Source organism: Salmo salar, chromosome ssa05 (genome assembly GCF_905237065.1).
Source record: "Salmo salar chromosome ssa05, Ssal_v3.1, whole genome shotgun sequence".
Classification (NCBI taxonomy): domain Eukaryota; kingdom Metazoa; phylum Chordata; class Actinopteri; order Salmoniformes; family Salmonidae; genus Salmo; species Salmo salar.
In genome coordinates this window covers 38009528-38016104 of record NC_059446.1, presented here as the reverse complement: position 1 = coordinate 38016104, position 6577 = coordinate 38009528, and the positions used below count along the sequence as shown (strand labels likewise).

Below are 6577 nucleotides of genomic sequence, written 5' to 3'. Positions count from 1 at the left end.
GGGTAGCCCATTTGTTATTTCTTTGGCTTTACCCAGTTTTACCCAGTTCCAGTGGATTACGCGCAGTCCAGTCATTATTAGAACGGTGAAGTGGTTTTACCCAATATATTTATATTTTAAAAGTTGTTGTAGACCTATATGTTGTTGATTGATTATCATGTTTTGACACTGAGTGTGTTCCATTGAATATTAAAGTACGTACTGATAGATAAACATTTACGCGCGAGGCGAACGCATACAGACTCAAACTCGGACAGTAGGCTACAGTAAAACAACATTTTGCAGATTTGAAATGAAGAGTTTTATTCTTACCTGCAGAGTAGAGGCCGCTGAGTCACTGGTCTCTGTCAGGCCGGTGCTCCTTGGTAGACTGGACACGATGTATCTGGAACCCGCCTTCGGCACAGGCTGTCTGACTACCAGCTTTCCTTTCCTTGTCTCCGCTAGAAACAGACTGTACCAGTAGGCATCGTTGGACACCAGGGTGGAATCTGCGATGGTTGAGTTCCTCTCGCTGATCACGCTGTTCCTACTGGGAGGAGCCGCTTTGCTGGGCATTGGTTTCTGACACTTCAGCACACAGGTGACCAATATGGTGATCAATAACAGAAAGGACACGGAGCCCAGGCCGATCACCAAATACAGGTTTAAATCTGAAAATATGTCATATTCTAGAGGCACTTCCGTCATGTCAGAGTAGGCTTTAACGGCAGTCTCCACTGTTGAGAGCTTTATGGTAACTGTAGCAGAGAGAGCAGGATCCCCGTTGTCCTTGGCGATGACAACCAGCCGTTGATGACGCGGATCTCTGTAACTGAACATTCTCATAGTACGTATCTCTCCGTTGTATTGGTCCAGACTGAATAAGGTGGCGTCAGTAACCTGTAGAAACTGGTATGTAATCCGAGAGTTCTGGACCGAGTCCGTGTCTATGGCTATCACCTTGGAGACCAGGGATCCTTTATCGGTGGATCTGGGGATCTTCTCCTCCACCACGGAGCCGTGCGCGCGCCACGGAGACACTATGACCGGGGGATTGTCGTTCTGGTCCACAATAATGATGTGGACAGTCACGTTACTGTTGAGCGGAGGAACACCAGAGTCTCTGGTCTCAATGTGGAAAAGGAACTCCTTCTCTATCTCATAGTCAAACGTCTTTAGTGCGTAAAGATTACCGTTCTCCGGATTGATGGAGAACAGCATTGACATGGAGGTGTTCACTATCTCCTTCTCTATGATGAAATAAACTAGATACTGGTTTTCATGGAGGTCTGGATCAAACGCAGTGAGGGAACTTAGCAAGGCCCCAGGTGCGTTATTCTCCATAACGGGTATAGTGTAGAACGACTGGGGGAACTGTGGAACGTTGTCGTTAACGTCTAGTAGTTCTAAAGTCATAGTTTCGTTGTCAGATAGCGGAGGGGATCCCCTGTCTGTTACCGTAAAAGTGATGTCATATTCTGGAACCTTCTCACGATCCAGAGGCTCTGAAACTACCAACTCATAATAGTTATCAGAAGACTCTCTCAGTGCAAAAGGTAATGTATCAGCAATACGAATATCAACTATCCCATTTTCACCTGAATCTTTATCGCTGACACTCACAACTGCTATCACACTGTCTACTGGAATATCCTCCTTGACAGGGCTTTGAAACGATTTAATCGATATCTCAGGGTGATTGTCATTCATATCTGTGACCAAAATAGTTAATTTGCTCTGCCCTGTCAATGAATTAGGCCCCTTATCAGTTGCTATGACTTCCATGTCGTAAATCCTGAAATCTTCATAATTTATCATTTCTTTGACTCTGATTTCACCGTTTTTGGAATTCAAACTAAAAGTTTGTTGGGTTTTCTCTGATGTATAAAGGCTATACGAATACATTATTTCCGAATTGGTTCCCTCGTCTAAGTCAGTTGCATTCAATTTAACAACAAGGCTTCCAATTGGAGAGTTTTCCATCACATTAATGTTGTAGCTTTCTTTATCAAATTTAGGGGCGTTGTCATTCGTATCTATAACGCGAACAATGATGTTGGCTGTACCGGAGCGTGAGGGGACTCCACCATCTACAGCGGTGAGTATTAGATTATGAACCGCCTGCTCCTCTCGGTCTAAAACCTTTTTAAGAATCAAATCAGCAAACTTTGACCCGTCTCTTCCGGTCTGAATCTCTATACTGAAATGCTCACTCTCGCTTAAGTGATACGTATTGATAGAGTTTGCACCAAAATCTGGGTCCACTGCATTGGGTAGCGAGAACCTTTCTCCTGCAGCGGTGGATTCAGATATATCCAGGTGCATGGTGTCCCGTCGAAATTGGGGCGAGTTGTCATTTATGTCCATTATTTCAACTTCAATATTAAATAGTCTAATTGGGTTTTCGATGGTAACATCCATTTTGAGGAAACAAGATGATGTCTTAACGTTGCATAAGTATTCTCTATCAATCTTCTCCGCTATCAGTAGCTCCCCTGTTTCTTTGTTTACCTCCAGATACTTCTTATTGGCGATAACATCCAACCGTATTTTACGCCTAGCCATGATTTTAGCATCCAAACCCAAATCAGCAGCTAAATTAGCAACAACGGAGCCTTCCTCGATCTCTTCGGGAATAGAATAGTGAGTAACCGCAGACGTCGTGTTCAAGACGGCAGAGAGAAGAAGAAAGACCGCGACGTACCTTCCCCAGGGCTCTCCACTAATATGCGCCTCCATTGTTGGGATGTGTCTCATGCTGCACGTTACGTTGGTGGAGAATTTGTGTAAAGAAAATTAGAAATGTAACCTTTTGAAGATATAGACAAAAACGACCTTCCCAAAAGCAGATAAATGTCAGCACCCGCGAGCTGTCCATACAGAATACGCATTGCCTTTATCGCTCTGGTGAACTGTCATGGCTACCATTCCATCACAGAAGAGTGCGTTTTATTGGCGACCAGCGACCCTTTGCGCATTTTAACAGCCCTTGCAACGTTGGATTTAATACATGTTTATTACACACTTCTTGGTGATGTTATTTATGTGACGAAAAAAGACGACACACAATAATATTGCTAGAATGTGAGGTAAAGAATACATTATGAACATTGCTTTATTTAGGCCTAGTATTGGGTAATTGTGATTACTTCTGGTAACAATACCAGCCGTTGTGGACAGAAATATTAGTAATCTAACTGTTCGAGGTGAACTGATTGTTCAATGGTAAACGAATGTGATGTGAAAGTAAAATGGTTGATGTTATTGTAAACACTTTCAAATGATGGTAGAACTTTAGCCAACGTGTTTATCAATTGTACGCATGGCAACTGCGTAGTGTAGACAACCCAGACGTAAAGTTGTTGCACATTACCTCAAACCAGTTGAGTCAGAGTAGAGCAGGACCGCGGGACGAATTTGGCCCGTGGTTTTATTTGGCCCCCAAAAGTGTTCTGAGCATAAGACTGTAAAAACACCAGGAAATCAGCTCCAAGAGATTTTCATTTAAGAAATCTGTTACCAAGTCTTCGCACGCGTAATAGAGAGAAACGTGGTGGTATACAAATGTAGGTAAAGTTTAAAATTATTGTTTTAGTCAAACATTATATCTGTTTGGGCTTCTTGCAGTCAATTTGCAGTCTACAAAAGATTTGCAATTATGTTCCGTTCCCACGACCATGCGCTGAATAACAAAATTGGTCCATGACTGAATCTAGTTCACGATCCCTGGGGTAGAGGCTCAAAGCAGCGACTCGGAGTAGAGGCTACTGGAGGCTAGTGGAAACGATGTATCTGGAGCCCGCCTTTCGAACAGGCTGTCTGACAAACAGCTTTCCTTTCCTAGTCTCCTCTAGAAACACACTGTACCAGTAGGCATCGTATTTCTTACCTGCAGAGTAGAAGCCGCTGAGTCGCTGGTCTCTGTCAGGCCGGTGCTCCTTGGTAGACTGGACACGATGTATCTGGAACCTGCCTTCGGCACAGGCTGTCTGACTACCAGCTTTCCTTTCCTTGTCTCCGCTAGAAACAGACTGTACCAGTAGGCATCGTTGGACACCAGGGTGGAATCTGCGATGGTTGAGTTCCTCTCGCTGATCACGCTGTTCCTACTGGGAGGAGCCGCTTTGCTGGGCTTTGGTTTCTGACACTTCAGCACACAGGTGACCAATATGGTGATCAATAACAGAAAGGACACGGAGCCCAGGCCGATCACCAAATACAGGTTTAAATCTGAAAATATGTCATATTCTAGAGGCACTTCCGTCATGTCAGAGTAGGCTTTAACGGCAGTCTCCACTGTTGAGAGCTTTATGGTAACTGTAGCAGAGAGAGCAGGATCCCCGTTGTCCTTGGCGATGACAACCAGCCGTTGATGACGCGGATCTCTGTAACTGAACATTCTCATAGTCCGAATCTCTCCGTTGTATTGGTCCAGACTGAATAAGGTGGCGTCAGTAACCTGTAGGAACTGGTATGTAATCCGAGAGTTCTGGACCGAGTCCGTGTCTATGGCTATCACCTTGGAGACCAGGGATCCTTTATCGGTGGATCTGGGGATCTTCTCCTCCACCACGGAGCCGTGCGCGCGCCACGGAGACACTATGACCGGGGGATTGTCGTTCTGGTCCACAATAATGACGTGGACAGTAACGTTACTGTTGAGCGGAGGAACACCAGAGTCTCTGGCCTCAATGTGGAAAAGGAACTCCTTCTCTATCTCATAGTCAAACGTCTTTAGTGCGTAAAGATTACCGTTCTCCGGATTGATGGAGAACAGCATTGACATGGAGGTGTTCACTATCTCCTTCTCTATGATGAAATAAACTAGATACTGGTTTTCATGGAGGTCTGGATCAAACGCAGTGAGGGAACTTAGCAAGGCCCCAGGTGCGTTATTCTCCATAACGGGTATAGTGTAGAACGACTGGGGGAACTGTGGAACGTTGTCGTTAACGTCTAGTAGTTCTAAAGTCATAGTTTCGTTGTCAGATAGTGGAGGGGATCCCCTGTCTGTTACGGTAAAAGTTATGTCATATTCTGGAACCTTCTCACGATCCAGAGGCTCTGAAACTACCAACTCATAATAGTTATCAGAAGACTCTCTCAGTGCAAATGGCAAATGATCAGCAATACGAAGGTCAACTATACCATTTTCACCTGAATCTTTATCGCTGACACTCACAATTGCTATCACTCTGTCTATGGCTACATTTTCCTTTATAGGGCTTTGAAACGATTTTATGGACATTTCTGCATGATTGTCATTCATATCTGTGACTAAAATTGTTAATTTACACTGCCCTGCCAAGGAATTGGGTCCCTTGTCAGTTGCTATGACTTCCATATCATAAATCCTGAAATCTTCATAATTAATCATTTCTTTTACTCTGATTTCACCACTATTCGAATTCAAGCCGAAAATTTGCTTGAGTTTTCTCTGATGTATAAAGGCTATATGAATACATTATTTCCGAATTGGTTCCCTCGTCTAAGTCAGTTGCATTCAATTTAACAACAAGGCTTCCAATTGGAGAGTTTTCCATCACATTAATGTTGTAGCTTTCTTTATCAAACTTAGGGGCGTTGTCATTCGTATCTAGAACGCGAACAATGATGTTGGCTGTCCCGGAGCGCGTGGGGACTCCACCATCTACAGCGGTGAGTATTAGATTATGAACCGCCTGCTCCTCTCGGTCTAAAGCATTTTTAGAACCAAATCAGCAAACTTTGACCCGTCTCTCCCGGTCTGAATCTCTATACTGAAATGCTCTTCATCGCTTAAGTGATACGACTTTACAGAGTTTGTACCGAAATCTGGGTCAACTGCATTGTTTAACGAGAATCGTTCACCTGCTGGGGTGGATTCTGATATATCCAAGTGCATGGTGTCCCTGCGGAAATGGGGCACGTTGTCATTTATGTCCATTATCTCCACTTCAATATTAAACATTCGTATTGGTTCTTCAATCGAAACATCCATTTTGAGGAAACAAGATGGATTTTTGCTGTTGCATAGGTGTTCTCTGTCAATCTTCTCCGCTATGAATAGCTCTCCCGTCTCTTTGTTTATCTCCAGATACCTCTTATTGGCGATAACATCCAACCGTACTTTACGCTTAACTAAGGTTTTCGCATCAAGACCCAAATCAGAAGCCAAATTAGCAACAATAGAGCCTTCCTCCATTTCTTCGGGAATAGAATAGTGAGTAACCGCACATGCTGTGTTCATGGCGGTAGAGAAAATAAGAAATACCGAGACGTACCTTCTCCACTGCTGTGCACTGATGTGCGTCTCCATTGTTGTATTGCTTATCTCTGTGCGTAATGCACCACAACGAAAATATTAAGTCGTGTTGAATTTACGTCAAGAAAACGAGACGACCTTGTAACGTTTTGAAGATGGACAAAAATGATATCGAAAGCATCGAAATTCAGGACCGGAAAATGTCCTACACACAACAGGCACTGCGTCTATCACTATGACGAACTGTCATGGCGACGATTACATCACAGAATAGTGGGTTTTATTGGTGAACAGTGACACTTTGCGCATTTTGCCAGCCTTTGCAGCTCTGAATTTCAAACATTGCAAACG

General features: G+C 43.8%; 1 pseudogene; it reads right to left on the bottom strand.

The window, feature by feature from the left end:
- Window positions 1-2706: 2706 nt before the first annotated feature.
- Window positions 2707-6493, bottom strand: LOC123743096 (protocadherin alpha-C2-like; annotated as a pseudogene).
- Window positions 6494-6577: the final 84 nt, after the last annotated feature.